Source organism: Protopterus annectens, chromosome 3.part0, assembly GCF_019279795.1.
Source record: "Protopterus annectens isolate FY-2018-M chromosome 3.part0, PAN1.0, whole genome shotgun sequence".
In the NCBI taxonomy this organism is placed as follows: Eukaryota; Metazoa; Chordata; order Ceratodontiformes; family Protopteridae; genus Protopterus; species Protopterus annectens.
Genome location: NC_056731.1, coordinates 965915939 through 965942016, shown reverse-complemented (window position 1 = coordinate 965942016; position 26078 = coordinate 965915939). Strand labels below are relative to the sequence as shown.

At 39.6% G+C, this 26078-nt stretch overlaps 1 protein-coding gene across 3 annotated transcripts in view; it reads left to right on the top strand.

The window, feature by feature from the left end:
* Window positions 1-26078, top strand: part of CDH18 (cadherin 18) — a 3071238-nt gene that overhangs the window by 1005697 nt on the left and 2039463 nt on the right. The window contains exon 1 of one of the 3 annotated variants that reach the window (XM_044065286.1): window positions 13925-13949. The exons of the other annotated variants lie outside the window; for them this stretch is intronic. The gene's annotated coding sequence lies outside the window, so the exon portion shown is untranslated. Of the gene's footprint in view, window positions 1-13924; window positions 13950-26078 lie in introns of those variants that run through there. 3 annotated transcript variants of the gene reach the window in all.

Here is a 26078-nt window from a genome sequence, read left to right as displayed (position 1 = left end):
CCCTCATCACACCCATCACTGAGTAAAATGAACAATATGTCCTATGTGGACCACCTCAAGGTCCTATCCCTATACAGACTGTAAAGGGGTAGTCTATGTCTAGCGTACAAGTCATTCCAGGATGTCATATCTGCAAAACAATTAGCATCAGAAATATCCAATCTGGGGACTTAAGAGTAGGGGGAAGTAACAAGGTCATGTCATAGAATGAAAGAAAAAATACAGATGTAAATATCCAGACTCCAGGATGCCTTCAACATAAATAGAATGCATTGGAGGGACAGGTATGTGTCTCAGGCAATATCCCCTCTGAGGCATCGGCTTCCTATCCATGTGAAGCAGAATTCTTCCCTGACCTTAATAAAGTATAACCCTGACCAATGGATGGGAAATCAGAAATTCACCCCTGGTCTGTCACCTATGTCTCTAATGGATAGAGGTTAACTAGTCATGCCCTAACTTACACATACCACTAAAAATAAGCTGTAGGGCACCAAACTTGTTGGATACATAGAGGATGCATGGCTAGAATCTAAAAAGCACTTGTGGTCATTAGTTTAGTACATACTTATGAACCTATGAACCTAATTCAACTTACCTAGCAAACACAGGATATGCGTACCATAAGGTTTCTTAATGCCTTAATATCCTCATAAACAAATGTACACAACCTCCCACCCGTAAATCTAATCCAGTATGCAGATAATTTATTATTAATATACACAGCCTCATTCTTAAAAAAAAAAAAAAAAAAAAATCTAGAACAATTTGAATTGTTTCTAAATTGCAGTAAAACCACACTAATGCAATCTACACCTCCAGCCTAAGAAACAAATATAATCATTTTGTATTACTTTCACCCAGTAATAATAATGCAATTGATTTGATTCAAAGTATAAAATTACTATGAATAATAACACAGCAAATGTTAAGATGCAGGCAATACATCCAAAAGATAACTATAATAAAAGTAAACAGCAACTCAAAGTAATTTACAAAGTCAGAATGTCCTAGCATACCAAACACATAGGACCAAAAACCTCATCTTTCTATCCTTAGGTCTTTTCTGTAGGTCATGCATTATCATTAACTTGAAATCCTGTAAGCTACCTAAACTATAGCAAAGTTATTTAAAAAATTGCAGTGATTGCATTTAACCATATCAAAAGAACGCATAACTGTACAGCACTAAAGTCCCATGACTTACTGAAGCTGCTTAATCTATTAGCCTGTTTTCAAATTAGAACTGCCAATGACATAATCAACAGCTCCAGAAAAGGCTGCTGTATTGGAACAGAGGAATAAAGCTGTAATTACAGCCCAAGTGACCCATGATCAATAGGTGGTTTTGGTATCTGATGGATCAGCAGGGAGGGAGGAGTGTGGGCATCTCCTGTGATGATCGCTGATGCATATTAGGGATGTCGTGCTGTTTGACACGTGCCAAAGCAGGCAGGCAGTAGGGTATGGACAAGACTGAGCTGTTGCTGAGTTAGTATGATATGTTGCAGGTCCTCAGTGTATGCCTATCCATTAGATGTACTACAAGGGACCATAGGGAAGGGGGAAGCAACAGCGTTAGTGTATAGAATGAAAATATTACAGATGTGAATAGCCAGACCCCAGGATGCCCTGAAGTTCTCCTATGGCTGCAGCCCTATGGAGTTAGTCCTTGGGAGTGAAGGACTGACTGGATGTGGGACACTGGATAGTGAGCAGTAGGATGAGAAAAATCCTCAAAAAAATCTCAAACAAATGCCTTGCAACTAGCCATTTGTTAAACTTCTACTTTTTGTAAATAGACATGCTCACTAAACCACCAATTAGTATTTACTCCAAAAAGTAACAAACATAGCAATTCCTGTCTACAAGCTGTATACAATGTTAAACTTTAGAGCTAATTCCCAACAAATATCAGCAAAGTTTCATGTCAACAAGAGTTTAAAGCTGCAACTTTTTTGCAGTTGCTATAATATTCTGAGATGAGCCAGTATATTGAAATCGTGTGAATATGCTGTTAAAACATTCTAGATTATTTAGAAAAACTGCATGGGTGTGGTACACACGGCTTTTTAAAGAAATCCAGCAGTTTTATAATTGTGATAATAAAACCTCAGACTCATTAGTCTATGAGCCTCAGTCAAAATTATTAAATTACTAAAATAAGCTTTTTTTCAGGAGGGTCAAGCTCCCTATAGCCCCCATGTACTTTACATTCTGAGGTAACGGTTGGGAAAACTGAAAAAATCCATTGCATTTGAGCACTGCCATCTCAGGAGTGCACGTCAGTATGGTTTTGAAAACCTGCAGCCAAGTTAAATCGGAGAAACGATACTTGGCAAAGTGCTCTCATTGGATTGTATGTATTCCGTACATATGTATTATTAATGCATGCTAAATGTTTGTACAAATTTGATTCATTTTAACTTTTTCTTCCCAGACCCTAACTGAAATTGGTCTTTGCCAACTCAAATTTTCCACCAAAACAAAGGCAAATAAATAGAGACTAGACAATAAATACTTTCCTGGCTTATAGTAACTCTGAAATATTTGTCTGATCGCTGCAACTTTCTTTTTTTCTCCGGGTCAAAAATAAGATGTAGTGTATTTTTTCACTCCTTCTTGGACATTATGCAAAAAGTCAGAAAAACATAATTTTGGTTCCATAATTTCCAGATCTCGGACAAATTAACCTAAAGAAAACAGATTTTCATCTGACTGCAACTAAGCCATTTTAAAACAAAATTTAACAGAATTTAACTGGACATCAGATATATAAAATCAGCGTCATCAGCTGGCATTTCAGACCATGCAACAGCTACAAGATAACAGAGCACATGATACATCTGAATTCTGGCACTAATTAAAAGTTCTAATCTTAAAGCAACAAATATGTAATATTCACTGTGCAATAGTGTACTGGACATGTGGTGGAATATTACAAGTCTTAGATTTGGTACTGCAAGTCCTTCCACTGCAGAAAATAAAGTGTGAATTGGATAGAAATGCATCAAGTCTCCAAACTCACTGTAATATCAGTAAAACATATCTTCACTTTTGCCCATGTATGTTTTCTCCAGGCTTTCCTGACTGAATCAAATTTACTACCATAGGTGCATATATCTGTCTTTATAAACCCTGAAATATACATGCCCCAAGGGAGATTGCTGGTTATGTAAGAATGTTGCCTTAAATACTTTCCTTACAGAGATAGGTCAGCTTCCCAGGAACTTGAACTGGAAATCAGGAAATGAAAGGGAATGAATAAATGGAACCAATTTTAATCTTCATTTTCTGTGTTTCTTTCTCTTATATCTTGCAGTAAAAAATAATCTGTGGTAGTTTGGCAATTTTGTCTTAAATAAATGTCATCAGTGTCGTTTTACTGGTTAACAAGGTAAAGGAACATGCCCATTCTAACATTTTAACAATCATGGCTGAATTTTATAGCAGGTTTATGGGCTTATACTAAGGCAATGGTATGTCAAACATTGTGAGTATAGTTAGCAATGCAGTAAAAGAACTCTTTAAGAAAGATTATGACAATTACTAGAGTTAATGTGCAAGATATAGATAGAATTTTATGAGTCTGGGTATGTTAGATGGAAAGAAAAAATAGAGAAAAGGGAGGAGAAATGGAGTAAGAAGAGGGAAGACTGATATGCAATGATGTTTACTTTGACATGTTTAAGTTGTGAGATGTGATAATGTTTAGTTTGTCCTTGATAAAGGTTTGCAGCCATTGAATTTGAGGGTGAATTTGTTGCACTATCTTGCATTCATTTTGAATGCTGCAGAGATTTACTGTGCCAAACATGTAAGGGAAACTTGCTCGGTATATACGACTGCACTTGGTATTGAATTTACCTCTAAATTTGAAACTGTTGACACTCTTGTGCAAACATTGGAATTGGAATGGGTTTTGACTGAAGATGTCTTATTTTCAAGTAAAACGAGTCCTCAGAGAGCAGAGCTTGACATTGCTTGGAAGTCAAAATGCAGCTTACTTCAAAGTTTATTGGTTTCAGAAAATAAGGACAGGGTTTTTCATGTATACATATAACATCAGCTCTTTAAATCTTGGATTGTTTGGTTATAAACTGGGTGGTTGTAGTTGAGTTTTTTACAACTATACATGCCAAATGGATTATTGCATGTGATGAAGGGGGGGGGATAAGGGCAGAGTAAAGAAGTATTAATACCTTTAATGATCTAGAGAAGTAACTCATAAGAGATGACACATGTCAGATAGAAGGATTTTCTGATAATATTGTTGATCAATAAAAAAAAAAAAAAAAAAAAAAAACTGGCAAACACGAAGTTTGAGTTCCAAACAAAACAGACCAAGAATAAAAAGCGAAAGGAACTCACAAAGTGATGCAAAAATAAGTTTAATAGCAAAGCTTTTGAGTTAAAACTCTTCTTCAATGTTTAAAATCGTACTTAAACACATTTTCATATATATGCCACACGAACAACTTCAAACCAAAAGCAGTTTAGCAACAATAAAATAATTAACATAAACAATTGAGTGCTTGTTTTTATTTTAATTATTTTGTTCATGTGGTATATATATGAAAGTGTATTTTAGTATGATTTTAAACACTGAAGAATTTTATCTCAAAAGCTTTGCTATTAAACTTATTTTTACATCACTTTGTGAGTTCCTTTCACTTTTTATAATATTAATGATATGATGCTGTATGGACAGCTCATTTTCCTAAATCCCAATTCACAGTAACAGTCTTAGAGTGAGCTCCGTTTATGCAAGAAAACTATGAAAGAACTCTAGTTTCACAAAGGTGGCTATATTACATTTTAATGCAACCAATTATTAGTATGATCAAGGCATTGTTGGCACAGTAGTGAATTTGAAGTGCTGTTTTGGCTTACTTCTAGCTTGGAGTTTTTCTGAGTCTTTCGACAGGAGTCATTAGGATACAATTATACTTCATAGAAATATATTACAAAAAAGGTCAGAGCTTAGGACTGAACCTTGAGGATTGTCACATTTTTGTGAGAGGAAATGGTGTCAGAAGGCAGTGGCATGTTCTCTATAAAAGGACTGTTTACAGTAGCCAGTCAACCAACATTTTTTTTTTTGGTGGTGGGAAACTAGAGTATATGGAGTAAACATTTTTATTTATTTTATTTTTATTTTACATTTGTTGACTGGGATAATCCGACTGGATGCATGTCCATTTTCAGCGGAGGCCCAGGGAGAAAAGCTCCAAGGGTAAGCAGATACAGCATTACATAATACCAGCATTACATATTTGTGACAGATCCACACAGTTTACCTGATCTTTGATGCCCTAAGCCATTGAACTGCTGTGTGTTTGTAGGTGTGCTTGATGTTAGATTGATATGCTGTTAATTGAATATACATACATGAAACCTAAAAGAATTATGCTTCAAAGGCAAGCCTTGCACACTGATGCTGGTATAACTGAACTTTAGTTAACCCTTGGAGTTGTTTGCCAGTTTAAAAGTTGTTTACCAGACAGAGGGGGATTTCAAAGAGGAACTATACCACAGGTTTGTGGGCAAACGGCCTTCTGAAAGGAGGAAGTAATGTATAAAACTAGACATAAAACTAGACATTACGGGGCTTGTTGACAACTCAGGAAATGATTTGTAATGTTTTAAAAAACAGTTCATTAGCTCATGAATAAACTGGTGATCTAAATGTCATCAGCTGAATGATTAAACTATGGGCCTAGGTGTCATCAGCTGAATGATTAAACTAATGGCCTAGGTGTCATCAGCTGAACCTATTGACCCTATGGCATGCTCAAACCTATAAAGGCTCAGAGGTTGGCAATAGATTGGAACTCATCATCATCCGGATCTGATTGAAGCAAGAGCCTGAACTGAGCATACAGCATTGCCTGCCAGTGTCGGCCCTGTCTTGACTGAACAGATAGCTGTACTGAATAGGTTTGGAGTCCCCCTATCAGTGGCAAAGATGATTCTCTTTTTGCATATGCTTGTAAGTATATGATTTAACAGTTTTTATAATTGTTAATGTGATAGGTTATAGGTTAGGTTTTGCATATTAATGTGATAGGTTTTAGGTTTTTTTGCATGTTGACTAGTCAATTGCTTTTTGTTACAAATCTTAATTGTTAAAAGCTAAAAATAAAATAGCTAAAGTTTGAGCCTTGGTCTCTTGTGTCATCTCTAATGCTGTATTAATCACAGAATTTAGTAATCTGACCAGAACAGCTGGCGTAGTCAGCAGGATCTGTGGTTTGCAGTAGATATGTCACAACAGCCAGTGTTTTTTCCATTTAAGCACCTAGGTGTAGGGTTAAATAAGAAACGATCTGTAGATGCCAAAAGTAAGGGAGGGGCAAATGTTGAATTTCCAGCATTGTTTGGAAAATGGGATCCCCTTGCTAAGGCATTGAGTCAGGTTTCACCTCCACCTTCCCCAAAGTCCTCACCAGTAAACCCAGTAGACCCTGAGGAGCTGGCAAAGGCCTTATCAGGTTTAAAATTGGAGGATAAGGGAAAGAAGGTGAAAGAGGGAGTGGGAGCAGCTGGATGGCTGTTCTTTGAAGCAATACAGGAGTTAGACAAGGATGTAGAGGATCTAAAAGTAAAAGTTCTAGAATTAGAAGAACAATGTAAAGAACATGCACACACCCACCGATTGGATAGGGATGCCTTGGAGAAGGCAGATGTGGAATTGGCTAAGGTAGGACAGGATGCAGAGCATTGGAAGACTAACTCAGTGACTCTGGCCACTCGAGTAATACAGCAGCGCAGGCAATGGAAGGGGAGAGGTTCACAGCACCCACCCTCTAGGCCTAGAGTGCGTGCCTTGATATGTAAGGCAGAGTTTGACCCTGAAGAATGGGAAGGAGATCTCCCTTCTTCTGATGAAATGAATGATGACTTTGAAATAATAAATTCCCCATCAGTGAGTACCCGACCAATTGTAGAGAAAAATTCAATACATGCTGGGGGACAACCGCAGCAGTGGGTGGAGGTGCGCAGTTATTCCCAGACAGAGTTATTGAAGATAATTCAGACTTATAAGCAAAAGCCTGGGGAGTCCCTCTTGGCTTGGTTTCTTCGGGTCTGGGATACAGGGGGAGAGGTGTCACTGAGTGATGAAGAGATGCACCAGTGTGCCTGTTTAGTATTTCACCCCCGGCTGAAGCAGATAGTGAACAATTGTGACCATAAAGATCCCCATATCAATACATTGGTGGTATGGTTAGCCTCAGTCTGACGGGCCAGTTGGCGGGATGCAAGAGCAGTAGCAGAGGAGTGCAAATCCTGGAAAACGATAGTGAAGCAATCCAACAGCTAAGGAAATGGCCATGTTAGCAACTATTTACTCATTAGAAATGATAAATGGGGAGTTGCATATTCCAAAAGGGCCAGACGGACAAATCTTTACTGGTAATATGAGGAATAAGTTAATTAAAAATGCCCCACAATGGTGGAAAGGGCAGCTTATGGCTGCCTTGGCAGGGTGTATTGGCCAACCGATATGGGATGTAATGTCTACTTTAAACCAGCTGGCAGAGCTGGTAGAAGAGAAAGAGCAGAGGAAGGCCAGAAAGGCAAATACAGACAAGTTAAAAAGCACGGGTAGTGAAAAAGTAACAAGGAGACAGATGTTTCTAGATTTGCTAAGATGGGGGGTAGAAGCTGCAGAAATAGATGGAATAACTACAGAAGAAATATACAAAAGATGGAAACAGAAGCAGAAAGGAAGAGAATCAGATCTTTCAGGAAAACAAACCCCTGCAAAAAGCCCAAACAGAAGTACCACTGAAGGGAAGAAAGGGTGGAATCAGTTGTATCCTGACATCCCCACTGATGAGGAGCTAGCACAATGGCAGAGGGGAGAGTTTACTGATGAAAGAGATTGGGGAGAAGGGTGGAAAACCCCAATGGAAAAAATGGAAGCAAATTGACTAGAAGGTGGGTCCCCAGTAGCTAGAGGCACAGTTAGAGCCATTACACCTGGGGACCGACGCCCCTACGTGCCTCTTACCATTTTTTGGAGAGGAGGACCACAACACGTAATGGCTTTAGTAGATACTGGATCAGAAATAACTATTTTTGCAGGCAACCCCCGTAAATTTCATGGACAGTCTGTGGAGATTGATGGATATGGGGGGGCAAAGACGATAGGTGTCAAAACCAAAGTAAGAATAGCCTTTGGGGATGGTATTCCTAGTGCCATTGTAGCCGTGATAGCTCCTGTACCAGAACACATTTTAGGAATAGATGTTCTAAAGGGTAGGACCTTAGAAACTACAGTAGGGCCATTTAGATTTGGAGTACGGCACTGTTCAGTCAATGCAGTCAAGGCTGTTGTTCGAGGTGATGCCAAGTGGGAACCTTTGCATATTCCCACACCAAAAGTGGTGACCAACATCAAACAATATCGTGTTCCAGGGGGCCATTCAGAAATTACTGAAACAATCCAGGAATTACTTCGTGTTGGCATACTCGAACCGACTGTGAGCCCATTCAATAGCCCGGTGTGGCCCGTCAAAAAACCTGATGGTTCCTGGCGTATGATGGTAGATTATCAGGGCTTGAATAAGGTGGCTCCACCTTTAACTGCAGCAGTGCCGGACATTGTTACCATTGTGGAGAGATTTTCTTCTTCTGCTGGGCCGTACCATGCAGTTTTGGACTTGGCAAATGCTTTCTTCTCCATACCTATAGCAGAAGAGAGTAGGGCTCAATTTGCATTTACCTGGGAGGGGAGGCAATATACCTTCCAGGTACTTCCACAAGGATATCTACACAGCCCAACCCTTTGCCATGGGCTGGTGGCCAGAGACCTGGCTAAGTTGCAGTTAAATAAAGTGACTGTATTCCATTACATTGATGACGTCCTGATTACAGGAGAAAAGCCGGATGTGGACATTGCATTGAAAACAGTGATTGAACACCTTCAGAGCCGAGGGTGGGCAATAAATAAGGATAAAACACAACAGGGAACATCAGTGAAATTCCTGGGTATGATATGGAATGGAGCAAAAAGAGAAATACCTGCATCGGCCTTAGAAAATATCCAAAAGATTGCGGTCCCAAAAACAAAACAGCAGGCACAAGCCTTTTTGGGAGCAATGGGCTTTTGGAGAGCATTTGTACCACACCTTGGGCAAGTTTTACGACCTATTCACTATGTGACTAGAAAGAAATGTGACTTTCAGTGGGGTCCTAAACAGCAGATGGCCTTCGAGGAAGTGAAAAAAGCCTTGCAACAAAGTGTGGGACTGGGTCCAATAGACCCACAGCAACCTTTTATTTTGGAAGTGACTGTTGCTAATAATGTCATGTCCTGGGGATTGTGGCAAAAGAATGATGTGGGAAAGAAAAGACCACTGGGATTTTGGTCTAAATCCCTGACCGGAGCACAGACTAGATACAGTCCTCTCGAACAGCATGTACTGGCTGTATATACTGTCTTGATTCATGTAGAGGGGCTGACCAAACAACAGACGGTGACAGTGAAAGTAGACTACCCAATCCAGGGGTGGTTACGAGACAATACTCTGATGAAAACATTGATAGCACAGTCTTCGACTGTACAAAAATGGAAATGGTACTTGCAAGAAAGAGCCAATATTGTGCCTGGAGTTTCCCAGGTACAGCAACAGTTGGCTGGCCTGGTAATATTGAATGATGCTGATACAATAGAGCAACAACGGTATGAACTTCCAAAATCACCAATACGTGAGGCATCACCTTTCGATAAGTTGGACATGGAGAAGAGGAAATGTGCATGGTTTACTGATGGTTCTGCAAAAATTGGATCAAATGGCAGAACTTGGACTGCGGTAGCTTACTGCCCACAAACAGAGACTGTATTGTTTGATGAAGGAACTGCTGGTTCAAACAATCAGGCAGAATTAAGAGCTGTTGCTTTAGTGATTAATAATTTATCTCTTGGAGATGAAGCATATATCTACACTGATAGCTGGGCAGTTTATAAAGGACTAACAGCCTGGTTACCTGCATGGCAGCAACAAGATTGGAAAATTCATGGTAGACCTTTATGGGGAGGGTCAGAAGATTGGCTGCAGATCTGGGAAAAGGCACAGCGGTGCCAGATTAGTGTTGGACATGTGGATGCTCATGCATCACTTGTGACAGATGAAAGAAGGCATAACCAGCAAGCAGATAAAATGGCTGCAGTACGTACTGTTGAGGAGAAGCCTGAGGATATCAGCATGGCCAGGTGGGCCCACGATCGAAGTGGACATTTGGGGAGAGATGCTACGATGGAATGGGCACGGAGACATGGTATGCAACTCAGTAAAGATGTACTGATAGATGTCATAAAACAATGTGAAATTTGTCAAAGAAATAAACGAAAGCAATTGCAATCAGAAGCATGTGGACATATACATAGAGGCAGTCATTCAGCTCAGATCTGGCAGATAGATTTTATTGGTCCCTTGCCATTGGATCAAAATCAACAATACTGCCTAACCATGGTGGACACTTATTCGGGATTTTTGATGATTTCCCCATCAAAAAAGGCAAACCAACAAGCAGTATTAAGGGGACTGCATAAACTATGCATAACCTATGGGACTCCTGTTGAAATACAAAGTGACCAAGGCAGTCATTTTACAGCAGCTGAGGTCCAAGAATGGGGAAAAGAAAATGGAGTTCGATGGGTACTACACATACCATATCATCCCCAGGCTTCTGGTCTGGTTAAAAGGTACAATGGACTTCTTAAAGAACAGATTCATAAGAATACAAGTGACGGAACTTTGCGAGGATGGGCAAAGGTATTGGAACAAGCTGTAAGTCAGTTAAACAACAGACCTCGGAAGCAGCAAGGCACTCCCCTGCAAATGCATATGAATGACATCCAATCAGACTGCTGTACCTTAAAACTGGAAAGGTTGAATCCAGATGCAATATACCCCATGCTAACAAACATTGACCAAACTCGGCTTTGGCTATGTGCATTGACTGAGCAAAGAGTACCAGCACAGGATACTGTGTTAGTTAAGACAGGTTGGAAGCTGTTTCTCCCAGAAAAATGGCACTGGGGACAAAAAGGATTATTGGGAGAAAATTGGGAAGTTTTCATGCTATGGGAACCAGAACAAGAGGTGATAGTAAAAGTCATCAATTTAGATAACAGAACACAAACTGTGAAAAAGGGGTTACCTTTAGTAGAAATTTGTATACACCAGGATGTTGTCATCCTACTACAAGACTATGATACTAGCCCGAGTAAATGGTTGGGGATGAGGGTAGTAGTAACCACACCCCAGCAACCAAATGAGCGTGGAACTGTGATCTGTGATGGACCTGGTGATACTGTTTTAGTGTTGCTTGATTCTGCTAAACAACCCTTATATTTTCCTCTCCACAGATTGTTGCCACTGTTTGGGAAGACACCAACTCTTACCAGCGAAGACACCTAGATGGACCATATGAGTGCCATGACCCTATTCCCCTGTTTAGTGAGGAAGACGTGGCTAACTTGACAGGGGATTGTGACTTCTACTGGAAGCTGGGAAGAGCGTTGTTTGCAGTGACTACCAAACCCACCTTGACATGGAATTTGACCAGCACAGAATACATCAGAACTGTTTGTAGATTAAACTGTGACAGACATCCAGAGAAATGCACTGCCGATCCTGCTGGGGGCTTATATCAGAGAGTGAATGAATCAGGATTTTCTCTGGCTGAGTCTCCATTAGATTCTTCCTGCATAGCCAAATTTCAAAGGGAAAACAGCACTGCAGAAACCAGATCTCCAAATTTGGAGATATATACTATGGACAACAGTTCAACTGTATTTGATGGTTTAGGACATATAGTAAGATATACAAGAGGATGTAAAACTGTAAGTAGTGCTAGAATTGTTCAGCATATTAAAATGATAATTAATATGACCGCAGTAGATATCACTACTAGACATTCACAATGCAAATCCACCAACTTATGGCCAATTAACTCCCTACGCTTGAAACATAGGCGTTACCGATATAGAAAGAACAAACGTGATGTCACAGGAATAATGGGAACTGCTTTAGGAGCGGTTGGGACGGGTACAGGATTTCTGAATAGCATAGACATTGACACCTTGAGAAGTAAATTAAGCCGTTTAGGTGGAGATCTAAACATGGCTTTTAAGCTATTAGCTGATCATGATCCCGAGCTCGGTCAAAGAACCGTAGTTAGTGTTATAACTCAAACTGTCATGTGGAGATGGATAGATCATGCTAATATGTATACGGAACAGGTTCTGAACAACCTTACTAAAGAATTAAATCAGAGCTTTTGTATTTTATCCCAATTGGCTGCCAATCAGCAGTACCTGCAGTTCATTCAGGTGTGGGGGGCAAAACGACCAAGCCATTGGCAAAATGAGCTGCGATTGTATAATTGGTTAAAACCATTAGATTTCACATGTGAAAATGACTCTTGCATATTGATCTTTGATTATCTTGCTAGTAAAAAGGGAACAAAACAAGTTTGTCCATTTGTAGCATTGCCTTTGCAATTCGGAAGTAACTGGTGGGTGCCTCAGATAGAATCTAATCTCATTGATTATAATGATGTGCCCATTGATTTAGCAGGATGTGAGACCTGGCCCCAGGGGTGGGTGTGCATGCTAATTAAAAGAAAGCCTCATCCATGTTTACATAATGGGACTGGAGAATGTGTTTGGCATAGATATATAGTGAATGGGACAGACATTTATCAACTCAATGATACCACAGCTTGTGTAGTATCCTCCTGTAAGCTGGCTTGGAGTGATGGAACAATCACAGACAGTGGAGCACATTGTAAAAGTAATGTACATGCAATCATTGATTTTTGCACTGGGGAATTGATCAGATTGACTAGATGGATGGACATCACATTAAATGCTAGCATAGAACCATTACACACTTTTTGATGGCCATCTCTAGTCCACCCGGACTTTAAACAGATTAAGCAGGAAGGGCAAGCTGTACTGCTCCTGCTGAATAAGACTTTACATGATGCACATCAAACTGTAATTAAAATAATTAAAGACAAAGGTACCATTCTTCAAATTGCAAATGAAATTCAAGACATGACTGTTTCACATTGGTATGATATTTTTATGTGGTCACCAAAGGCTTCTGCCTGGTTTAACTTGCTTTTACACCCTTTATTGCTGACCACAATAGTTTCAGTGTTGTTCTGCTTAATTTCCTGCTGCATTTATTGTAAGGTCATGAAAAAATACAATAAGATGCTGTCAATTTTGCACATTATTAGAAGCACACAGCGATCATTGCTTAGTGCAAGGGGTGGCCTGTGACGGATCCACACAGTTTACCTGATCTTTGATGCTCTAAGCCATTGAACTGCTGTGTGTTTGTAGGTGTGCTTGATGTTAGATTGATATGCTGTTAATTGAATATACATACATGAAACCTAAAAGAATTATGCTTCAAAGGCAAGCCTTGCACACTGATGCTGGTATAACTGAACTTTAGTTAACCCTTGGAGTTGTTTGCCAGTTTAAAAGTTGTTTACCAGAAAGAGGGGGATTTCAAAGAGGAACTATACCATAGGTTTGTGGGCAAACGGCCTTCTGAAAGGAGGAAGTAATGTATAAAACTAGACATAAAACTAAACATTACGGGGCTTGTTGACAACTCAGGAAATGATTTGTAGTGTTTTAAAAAACAGTTCATTAGCTCATGAATAAACTGGTGATCTAAATGTCATCAGCTGAATGATTAAACTATGGGCCTAGGTGTCATCAGCTGAACCTATTGACCCTATGTCATGCTCAAACCTATAAAAGGCTCAGAGGTTGGCAATAGATTGGAACTCATCATCATCCGGATCTGATTGAAGCAAGAGCCTGAACTGAGCATACAGCATTGCCTGCCAGTGTCGGCCCTGTCTTGACTGAACAGATAGCTGTACTGATGATTCTCTTTTTGCATATGCTTGTTAGTACATGATTTAACAGTTTTTATAATTGTTAATGTGATAGGTTATAGGTTAGGTTTTGCATATTAATGTGATAGGTTTTAGGTTTTTTTGCATGTTGACTAGTCAATTGCTTTTTGTTACAAACCTTAATTGTTAAAAGCTAAAAATAAAATTGCTAAAGTTTGAGCCTTGGTCTCTTGTGTCATCTCTAATACTGTATTAACCACAGAATTTAGTAATCTGACCAGAACAATATTACAAACAGACTATTTACAGAGATTACATAAGTAAGCAAGTTAAACAAGTTCCACAGGTAAGAGTTAATCCTGAGCTCAAGTAAGGATTAAATTAAATTACACAGTAAAATGGTTAACAGATTTTTACACATTCTAGAATTTTAGAAATAACATATGAAATCCACAAAGACAGTGACTGGATGTCAAGACTGAACCCAGTTCTCTGTAGCTATAAACACTAAGCCACAATGTTGCCTAATATGCTAAAGTGATTGATTAAAATTAATGAATAAAATGTAAACGTAACCATAAAAAGAAAAATAATTCACAGACCTTAATGAAAGCAACACTATAAGGGCCAAAGAAGAAATAGAAACAACTTGATGAACCAGTTCTAAAAAACATCTTGTCCAGCTCCTATGCCAACGCCACTGTCTCTAGCTATTAGGACTTTTGCGTACCCATTTTTATTTATCACCCTAATTTTACTCTTCCTCTTAACACATGCACAAATGCGCATACACACACACACACACACACACACACACACACACACACACACACACACACACACACACACACACACACACACACACACTCTCTCATGCTGTTTCTTAACTAAGTGTGAAAAGAAAGAAAGTGAAACTAAGAATTATCCAGAAGTCTGCTGGAGAAATATTTATCAGATAGCTAAATGAAAAAAATGCTTGGCTGCAATTTTGTTGAAAAATAGTGACACTGATCAGTTTTACCTGGATAAGTTATTTGATTTTACATTCATGCGAAGCCTGTCCTGATGTGTCTAACAAAACCAAAATTGGCCAGCAGAGTAACACAGTACAATGCTCAGTGACTTAGTGTGACTGTGGTCATCTGAAGAGGTGAAGCCAAAAAAAGATGTTTTTTTATTTAATTGTCTCATATATTCCTCTTACATAGAGTTTAACAGAGTGTCTGATGCTCATCTCTAAAAAAGTTTTTGCTCTTCAAAGACTGGCTGTCACTATATATGAGGTACTATTCTAAGTCTTGTAAGTAGCATTTAATCTTCTTCTTCTTTCGGCTTTTCCCGGTTAGGGGTCACCACAGCGGATCACCTGTCCGCTCATGATTGGCAGTGGAGTTTTACAGTGTTAAGTTTCCAGCCCAGCGCCCAACCTTCCACAGAAGGCACACACATGCACACACACACACCTAGGGCCAATTTAGAGTGTCCAATCCACCTACAGCATGTCTTTAGGATGTGGGAGGAAACCGGAGTACCCAGAGGAAACCCATGCGACCACAGGGAGGACATGCAGACTTCGCACAGAAGGCACTCCAGCCGAAAATCGAACCGGAGAACCTCTTGCTGTGAGTTGGCAATGCTAACCGCTGCACCACCATGGCCACCCCTAAGTAGCATTTAATAATTAAAAATAATTCAAGCTGCCTGAACAGCTCTGTTTCTTAAGGTTGCAGGAACGATGATCATACTTGTTAGCTACTTCATGAGACTTGGTAACTTACATGGAGTAGAAGGTAAACAACAATTAATTTTTGCACTTATGAAAAGTTATGGATGATTTATTAAAAGTATATGAACCCATTGCTGCAAGGTGTCTTCTTGTTTATCCCTGCCTATGCTTTTATGATATAAGATTCAACCAACACAAATATACTAAACAAAACTGCTAGCATCATCTCTTTTTATAATAGTGACACAAATTACACTTTGCTAATTTTAAACAGCAGCAGCAAGGGCAAATGCTTTACCATTTCAACTGTTAGAGAAAAGCCCTGTTAGAAATGTATTTGTGAATCAGTCATGATTTCCAGATCAATAGAAAGGCAAAGTGATCACACTCTCAGTAAATTTGTATCCTGACACTAAATGAACAACATTTATCTCAAAGGATATGAAGCAACCCTTTCTTGTCTTTGTCCTGTCATATTGTGCAATATTCCAGCCACCTCATTCACAGCCATTCTCCATTAAATAGCCATCAGAAAGATTTTTTCATCTACCCAGCTTCATTTGTGAGATTTTTCTGAAGGCTTATTGACATCAGATGCTATAAAATGGACTTGAAAAAGAAAGCTGTATACACCAAGCCTAGAATGACTTCTCTACTAATGTACAATGTAATGATTCTCTTACAAAAGGCATACACTTGAATCCTTTAGATTAGTTTCATGACATAAATGGCAAAGAGAATAAACTGCTGCTAGTTATATAATACCTACTTCCAGAGAGAATATTCAGTTCTAAATGTGACAAACAAAAATCTATTCTATACCTGACTGTTTCATCAACATGTTGCAAGGCTTTCCTTATCAACTAACCCTGCTTCCTTAAAATTATAACACATGAGAAGAACAGCGTAATATATCTGCTTAAAAGTGCTTAAGGATTAAATAAGCTTATGTAGTGCATGAAATATGCTAACTAAGCTCCAGTATTTGGAAAAAAAATAAATCAGTTAAGTTCTGGAGAGGTGCGAGACCTGACCTTAACAAACGTTAAGCACCCCCTACTTAAGTTGTTAAGGTCGGGTCACATGATAGACAGCAAAATCTGCCAGTACAAATGACAGAGACAGAATAAAAGACATAATCTGATGTTGTTAATCTTTGTTCATTCCTTACTGATGGGTTATCGGTTCCATCCTCGGAACCGAGCTGGCCAATATCAAGCTTGCATCAGCCTAAACCTCTCGAGCCAAGGTCCTACCCAGAATGCTCTGCTCTCTGTTACCTCAGATCTTGTTTGCCGCATTGCTGTACAGCAATGTCAAGCCACTCTCTCAGCTGTCTAATTTTTTGAAAACTTATATATTATTACTCTAAATTTTTCTCAAAAGTTTATTCTAATATTTTCCTATCCCATCGCACACTTTAGACTCTCTCCCTTTTAGTCTTTTCCCTTTATTATCCTCTTTTCTTACCTGGTGGTAATTCTCCATTACCATCACTGAAAACAACAAAGGCATTCATTGAATGAGCTGATGATGTCACTGAGAGAGTTTTCTACATATTTCAGCACTTGTAATTTTTGTTTGTCTGAAGAAGTTCACGCATTGGCAGTGTTTGAAAGAGCTAACTTTTATTTGTATAAAGTTATTTGGAGTATACCCTTGCCTTTGTTGTTTTCTTAGTTTGTCATGTTTTTTGGTACATTACCATCATTGGTAATCCTTCCTTTTCTCTTTCTACCCTTTTCTTGGGTAGCCATTAATCTTCCTTTTGCAACTGTGCTTCTTCTCCACACCAGTTATGTCAGATAAGAAAAGTTCTGTTGGTTTCAAGCAGTGCAAGGATTGCAGCCGTAAGTTACCACTTTCCTATGGCCATGACTTATGTGTCTACTGTCTTAATGTCTCCCACTTGACTGTGGATCCTCCGTATGGGATTTGTAAACATTTCTCTACCAGGACTGTCAATGAAAGGAAGAATAAGTTAATTGTGAAAGGTCTCTTCAAGTTTCCTTTCTCTGAGGCTATTTCTGGGTCAGAGGGCTCACCCCCACCTGTTAAACTCTGCAAGAGGCATTCTTCCTCTTCTTCATCAAAATCACTCCCTTTTTCTCCCTCTGGAGATTGTAGGGAGTTTAATCACAAGAAGGTGAAATGGATTACTACTCCGGCACTGCCTCCTGTGACCCTGTTGGCTCCAGGATCGGCACTGCCCCAAATGATTTTGACTACAGCCATGTCTCCTTTATCGATACTGGCACTGGAGTTCCCTGTGCAGACAACTATGGTTCAGACAGTTCTGTTGCAACCCCTAACGGCACCGTTAATACAAGTTAAGTCCCCTTTGGCACCGTTGGTACAGTCACCTTCGGCTCGAACTATGACTCTTTTGTACTTCACGGCACAGATATTTTCGGCACCAACATGTACTTCGGTTCAGTCCTTCTCAGCACCATCCTTATTGCTGGTACAGACAATTTCCACTATGGTACTGTACCATTCAGGGCAGACCTTTACCTTTACGGTGCAGACACCTTCAACTACTATGGCACTGACATCCTCAGCACAGACTTTTTCCACACCATTTTCTTTGGTGCAGACATCCTCAGCTCAGAGCTCTGCACCTATAGAATTAGCAAGGAACAAATATTCCCCTTCACTGGATCCTTTTTCTAGCAGTCAGTATAGTCTTTTCCTAGAAAGGCCAGAATCACCATTAGCTTTCTCCATGAGGTCAACCAAGACTCTTTCTGAACAGGATGTGTTGTGGCTTGTTGACCAGTTGCTAGTGACCAGAGGTCTCTCGCAACCATCAAAGTCCATGTTTCCTCATTCAGGTGAGTGTATATTGCCTCAAACCCCAGTGTATACTCCTCCTTTGACTTCCACTCAATTTTCGAAGCTTATTACTCTGACAGCAGCTTCCGTCCCTCTGACTCCAATAGTGGATCTCACTTTGGAACCAGAGTCATCCTTGTGACCTTTGGTGCACTGGGCATTGGGCACTTCTCAGGCCAGTGGCTGTACCATTGTGGAGAGCACTCTTGGCACCATGCCAATTTTTTCTATGGCACCTTCCAGGGATGCTCTATCTCTCTTAAGGTTCATGGTCCTCTTGAGACTCCTGGTCTGGGGGCAGGCTTGTTGGGGCAGGGTGTGACATCAGTTCTGTGGTTGTCATGCTTGGTCCCAGGCTCCCATCCCTCTTTGGGTGGGCCAGCCTTCCAGGCCATGGAGAGAGTGCTTGCCTCCGCTGGCAAAGCTCATTTGTCGGAGTCCTCTCCCACCTCTGTGCCGCAACTGCCACAAGCTTCAACTGCCAGACACTGGGCACAAGAGCCTCAGGTTTCTCCTCTTCAGGAGACCCACTCTTTGCAGTCTTCCCCAGAACCTCCCACTGAGGAAGTACCCTGCAAAGGATCGTGTAAGAGAAAACACATGGAATCCAATGAGGAGTCATTGACTGAAGATACAGATTTTGATGACGGGGAAGGGTTCCCAAGGTCACCCTCTGATGCGGTATCCTTTGGTGATATCCTCGAGATCCTTAGACAGAGGGGTGACTGGAAGCCCTCTAATCCTTCCTCTGAGAAATCCGTTTTCCTGCAGGCTTTTTGTGTCCAGCCCCCCACTTCCTGGGTTACCCCACCTGCTGATGAGCTCGTCCAGCTCATCATGCAGCATGCATGGAAGGATCCTGACACCATGGAAGTGATACGTAGGAGGCCTGACATTATTGCCCCCAGCTGAGCACCCCCATTGGTCATGAGGTCTTCCAGTAGATGCTATGATGGTGGCAGCTGCTACTAAGAAGGATTTGGCAAAAGAGAGCCAAACTGTCCATCCACACAAAAAGGAGTCCTGGGCAATTGACAGATTAGAGAAGCATGTAGTTGCTTCATTGACCTTCGTTGTAAGGTCTTTGAATTATTTGACAAATTTTACCAGGCTTCAGCGAGATCTTATCAACCAGCTCTCTGAAACCTTGGCAGGAGCTGTTTCTGATGAAGTCCGTGATAATGTGGCTTCTCAGATAGCCACCCTAGAGTCCATTTCCATCTCTTCCATGTGCCTTATTTCTCATGCAATGGAAGGGGTGGCTAGAGTGGCAGATGCAGGTATAGTCACCAGACGACATGCTTGGATGCACCTTTGTGACTTTGCAGACTCCTTTAAGGCTTCCTTCATGAATGCCCATATAGAGGCTGCATCTTTGTTTGGCCCTAAAATCAAGGATACGCTGGCAAGGTGCGAAAGAGATGGCAAGTCCCTGCCTGCCGTTGGTATCAGACACTCCATTCCTCAGCAATTCTACTCCAGAAATCAGAGGAGCAGAAATAATTGGCACAAGAAATCACAGGGTTCTTTCTGGGATGCACGTACAGAGTTCTTCCCTAGAGGCAGAGGAGGAAACACCAATGGAAGATGTCCCTTTCGGGGCAGAGGAGGTCTGCAAAACCGGGGTTACAGAGATTCATTTTCTGGCCAACCCTATCAGCATTCCTGAAGCATTGCCCGACTGCTCACTTCTGGAAACAGTTGGGGGTTGTTTCTCCTTGTACCCCGCTGCCTGACAAAAGATAACAACTGACGCATGGGTACAATGGATTATATCTAGAGGCTATCACATCCCCTTTCATCTTTGCCCAGTCTCATCAAGAATATTACCTGATATTACACCCAGTCAATGGGAAACACCAGCACATGAAATCCAAAAGCTACTACAAAAAAGGGTCATCCAGACGTTCCACCCAGATGGTCCACCCAGACCAGACAGGATCCAGTTTTACTCAAGGTTATTTTTAGTGCCAAAAGACAGGGGACTGGAGATCAATTTTGAATCTCAGTATGCTAAACAAATTTGTAAAAACAGAGAAATTCCAAATGGTCACGGTTCAATCTATCCTTCCTCTTCTGGAAGAAGATGATTGTATGTGCTCTGTAGATCTTCAAGATGTGTATTACCACATAGAAATGGACAAATGCTCAAGAAAATACCTCCACTTCCATATAGGAGCCAGTCACTACCAGTTTCAAGCCCTGCCCTATGGTCTCTCTACAGCCCCTAGAGTGTTCACAAAATGCATGGCAATGGTCCCATCAGTAAGGAATGAACAAAGATTAATAACATCAGATAAAGAAGTTATATTTTACCATAACGTTCCATCTGTGTTGTTGATCTTCATTCATTCATTACTTCCCACCCTTCGTCCCCCATCCGGAGGTTCTTGGTTGATCTCATGTACTCCTTTCTGGTAGGTTTGTTATGACCAGAGGTAGTCTCTACTTTTATCTATCAACTTGCAAACTCGATCTGAGGTAACAGGGAAAAGAGCATTCTGGGTAGGACCTTGGCTCGAGAGTTTTTGGCTGAAGCGAGCCTGATATTGGCCGGCTCAGTTCAGAAGACGGAACCGGTAGCCCATCAGTAATGAATTAACAAAGATCAACAACACAGATGGAACTTTATAGTAAGACATAACTTCTTTTTTCTGCCTGCTGTCTGTCAATAACATGTCCCGGCCTTCCTGCTCTAAACCTAAAAAGTTACAGGATCTGTGTGTTGCCTGATTTACTGAAGGTTGTGAAGTCTGAAACCTAAATGTATGCCAATATTTAGTATCTTCATTCCTCAGTAATTTGTACAAAAACTACAGACTTCATGAATAAACATAAGGAACAGTGTTATACTTCTTATCTGACAGTGCTTGCTAAGCTTTTTACATCTTTGAAAGCAAGTAAAACACTTAAGTTTTTTTTGTATACTGTAACTTGTAAATGGAGCAGATGAAGTTGTTAGCCAATTCTAAGCTAATATTATGTGTTCTCAACATTGATGCCTAAATTTACTTCTTCAGCTTTGATCTCAAGGTGAATTCCTTGGTATCCATGTTTTTGAACACACAGTAAGTCAGTTAGCACTGGCAAAACACGCAAAATCCTTTATCTCATGTTATCCTGAGGTTTAACCATTTTTATAAAATGCATAAAATCTGTTGTTAAATGGTTTGTTCGACAGCAATGTTATTATTCAAGAAAAAAAATATTTATATTTATTTGCAGAACAGGTGTTTCAAGACTATTCATTTCAGATTAAGTGATTGATGCTTACTTGTACAAATGAAATATTCTTCTCTTAGACCTAAAACAATTCTCCAATCTAATGAGATGTTCGCCCTCTCCTCTGTGTCAGAAACTGTAACTGGCTTACAACTGGGTTGCCAGATTTGTATCAAAAATCTAACAAAAAAAAAAATCTTTCAGTCTAGTCTGCTGAGTTTTACATCACAGACCCCCCCCCCTTGTCTGCCAGAATCTTCAAATGAAAACAGCATTCTTGTGTCCTGAGTGAAGTAATTCAACATCTGACATTCCAAAACCATTCAATAGATATAAGGCTTAACATTTTCAGTTGACATTGGCAAACAGAGTAATAAACTCGCAGCCAGTGTAAGGAGAAACTGTAAAAGAAAAAATATTTACATTTTCACTAGCTAATGATTCCCAGGGCAATTAGATTTGTAACTGGTATTACAAATCCAAGCAGAAACTTCACAATGTGGAGGGTGTGAAGTTCACTCCTTGAAATATGTTATGCACCAAGTTCACTAATAAAAATCAAACTGTAAAATATGTACTATAAAATAATAAAAGGTAGTCCACAGTTGACTTAAAAATGAAATATTCTTTATTGAAACAAAGCGTACGTACTTTAAAGTTTGATTTTTATTAGTGAGCTAGGGGTACAACATCTTTTAGGGAGTGAACTTCACACTACACACAGCGAGGTTTCTGCTTTGTTTGTTTTTCACCCAGTATATGTTGCATACTGGGTTTTCTGAGACTTCAGTGGATACAACGGATTTTTCTTTTCGTAAATGTGGTATTACCTAAACTGTTGCTCTGTCTTCCAGTTTTGAGGCCAAATTTTCTAACATAACCTCTGAAGCCAAATAAATAAATGTGTTTCATTGCTCATCTTACCTGGTGTCTTATTAAAATCAAAAACATTGTAAACCAAGACACAGACTTTACCCAGAGGTACATCATAAAATTATTTTGTCTCTGTCTAAACTATATGCATTGTGCCTGATTGTTTAGAAAGCTAGTAATTTTTTCCTTCGTGCTATCTAAACCTCCTGAAAGCAATATAACAGAATTCAAAGGCATCTAGCACAAAACTTTTGTTAAATTCAAGAAAGAGTTATTGGAACTCACTTATAACAATGTTAGACTTGACACTACCTTAGCAATACATTCATGAAAGGAGTTATATACCCACGTAATTAAATGCATATCATTAGCAGTCCCATCTAAATCTAAATAAAATGGGAAATTTCAAAGCAAATATCTCTGCTGGTCCAGCAACATAATTAAAATGTACAGTAAAAGGAAAACGCTGTAAAATTAGGGTATCCAACAAATCTAAAAACTTCCAGTTTAAAGACTGTATTGGGAATTTGACTAAGAACTTAAAAAAAGACTATTGGATCTGCTAAGTTATGTCATAAATTTAGGTTGACATCTGAAGCCAAGTACAATCATATATTTTTCTTTGGGTGTGTTATAAAACTAAAAAGCAACACTCAACAATTTACAAAACTAATGTTAAATAGTAAAATCTATTTAGACCTGATGGACATAAATAAATAAAAGAAGGGCAAATGTTGCCACTAAAATGACTAGCCAGAGCCTTACAATACCTGTACCTCTTATCACACCTCATCATCATAAAAGAATGTGCACTGAAAATGCTTTCCAAGAGTAAAACACCATCCATGGTACCAGATAACAATCTGAGCTGTTTGTACAATAGTATTAAAAATGCCCTTCCAGAGCCACTTCATAAGTTATTTAATAGTCTCAGCCTCACAGGTTTGGCATACAGTACTGGTGACACCACTCCATAAAGGAGACCCTATTCCCAACCCCAAAAGCTATAGGTCCATCAGCTTGATAGCCTCATTTATATGGTAATAGAATGCTTATTGACTGACTTCATATGAAAAAAATCTCCTTACATTGGATCCACAGCAATTTGTTTGTGTAAGAAAAGTACATTCTGCCTAATAAGCCTGATAAACTTCTTGAAAAAGGTAACACAAGTTGGTGATAATGTTCACAGTGACCACACAGCTTGCCATGGTTTGTTGAGGCATTTTTTTCACCATCACCTATGCTAACATAATTAATAAGATATATGTTTTGCAAATAGACCCTTATGTTATTAGATGGGCAAAAGATAGAATTCGCATGGTGAGTGTGGCAAGGACAGCATTCATGAACATGAAGGTGACCAAAGGTGTCCCACAGGGCCCAATGCCTGATCACTGATGTTCTGTATTTAATAAGTGAAGCAGACCACAGTAACACAGCATCCAAAATGTATTAAATCCTTGAGTGCTTTCATCCCGGTATAGTCTACTTTATCAGAATAAAATAGAAAATCACAAATCAGACTTATATAGTGAATCTGACATCACATGCTAGGCTAACTATAGCAAGGAGTTGGCTTTCAATCTCAATATACTACTCAAAGAGACATGTTAAACCAGGGGGTACTGTAGCATTAGTATGCAGAATCCATTGTAGTTCTAAATATTCTAGATAATCTGCTTCAGGTCCCCCTCCACGACCCAAATTACATTGATCATTAATACAAAACTTAAAAACATGATCCTTGTGGTACTACTGCTACAGTACCCTCTGGTTTAAATGAACACGTCTCTTTGAGTAATATATTGAGAATGAAAGTCCAGTTCATGTTATAGCTTTTTAATATCATAATGTTTTTATGCAGGTATTGAGAGTGTATGCATTTGCATATGTTACATACTGATGTTTAAGTCATGTTGATTATGTGTGGATATATATGTAATTTATGTAAATTTTGTATTCATGGTTAGTGCAGTTTGTGCCAGGAATGAACAGGTTAATTTTGCCTTGGTAGGTGTTTTAGTTAATTTGTAATGTTATTGGTTAGGTAAGCCTAGCATGTGATGTCAGTTTCACTATATAAATCTGATTTGTGGTTTTATATTTTATTCTGATGAAGTCCACTATATTGGGACAAAAGCGCTCAAGGGTTAAAAATTTATATGCTGTGTTACCGTGGTCTACTTCCCTTGTTATTAGTCAGTTTAGTTGTCCTTTTGTGGATTTTTGACTTCTAGTTGCTAATGTCCTGTATTTACATGTATTACTTGCAGACTAAAAAAACAAGACCTGTAATTAAACAAGTTTGTGGATGTCTGCAAACTGGGAGTCATTGTCAATTCTCCTTCTGACATAGAAGCCCTCCAACACGAACTTAAACTTCCAAATGTTTTTGCATTAAAAATGTATTTAAGCTATATGCTTAGAAATGTATAATTGTCTTATTTGGCAGACAGACTATCTCCATCTCCCCAGCATATAGAATTGCCAAAACTCTCTTCAAAATGAAAATGTTGTTACAATCCTGGAAATCTGGGATGACAATTTCCTTTCTTTTGATCACCAAGCAGCAATAATTTTCATGAAATATGTGCACTTTGTGCAACTGATCAACAAGAGTATATCATCCAGATCTAAAGATGTTATTGTACCCTAGGAACCAGGCAACACCAAAAGTAATCCTTCGATGTAAAGTGTAGCAAACTGCTCACAACCAAAACGCCAGCAGGTAGATTTTAACACTTTATTAAAGATCCGCTTTCGTCAACCACTGCAGTATAGTTTTGACCCGCGGTGGTGGTGCTGCGGTAGCTTTGTCGTCTCACAGTAAGGTGCTATCCGGTTCGATTCTCAGCTAGAGCGTCTTCTGCGTGGAGACATCTGTGAATGGGTGTACCTTTGTTGAAGGTCTAGCTGAGAATCGAACCGGATAGCATCTTACTGTGAGATGACAAAGCTACCGCAGCACCACCACCGCTGGTCAAAACTATACTGCAGTGGTTGACGAAAACGGATCTTTAATAAAGCGTTAAAATCTACATGCTGGCATTTTGGTTGTGAGCAGTTTGCTACACTTTACATCGAAGGATTATTTTTGGTGCTGCCTGGTTCCTGTGGTGTCCTTTTTTTGTTTCTTGGTCTTGGTGACACCTGCCTGTTTTGGTTCCATGTTATTGTACCCTCCCAGGCGTATCAAACAGAAAGTCCACTGAATTTCCTAACAAAGGGGACTACTGGCTTAAAATCCATAAGCTACCAGGAAAGACCACAAGAACTGTCCTTCATTTATTAGTCTTATAGGCTCCTCAGAGGATCATAGGATCATACCAAAGTTACTAGGCTACTGGCCCTGAAGCCCTTATAAGCCTAGCCAATAAATTAGCCCATGTTCACACACTAGATGTGTGCCTTGTCTTACAGGCAATCAGGAACCCAGTAGTCCAGGATATCTTGCAACTTCACGAATCAGACAGACCAACAGACAGCAGAACAAGGTATGTAAACCTGCTTCAGCAAATCA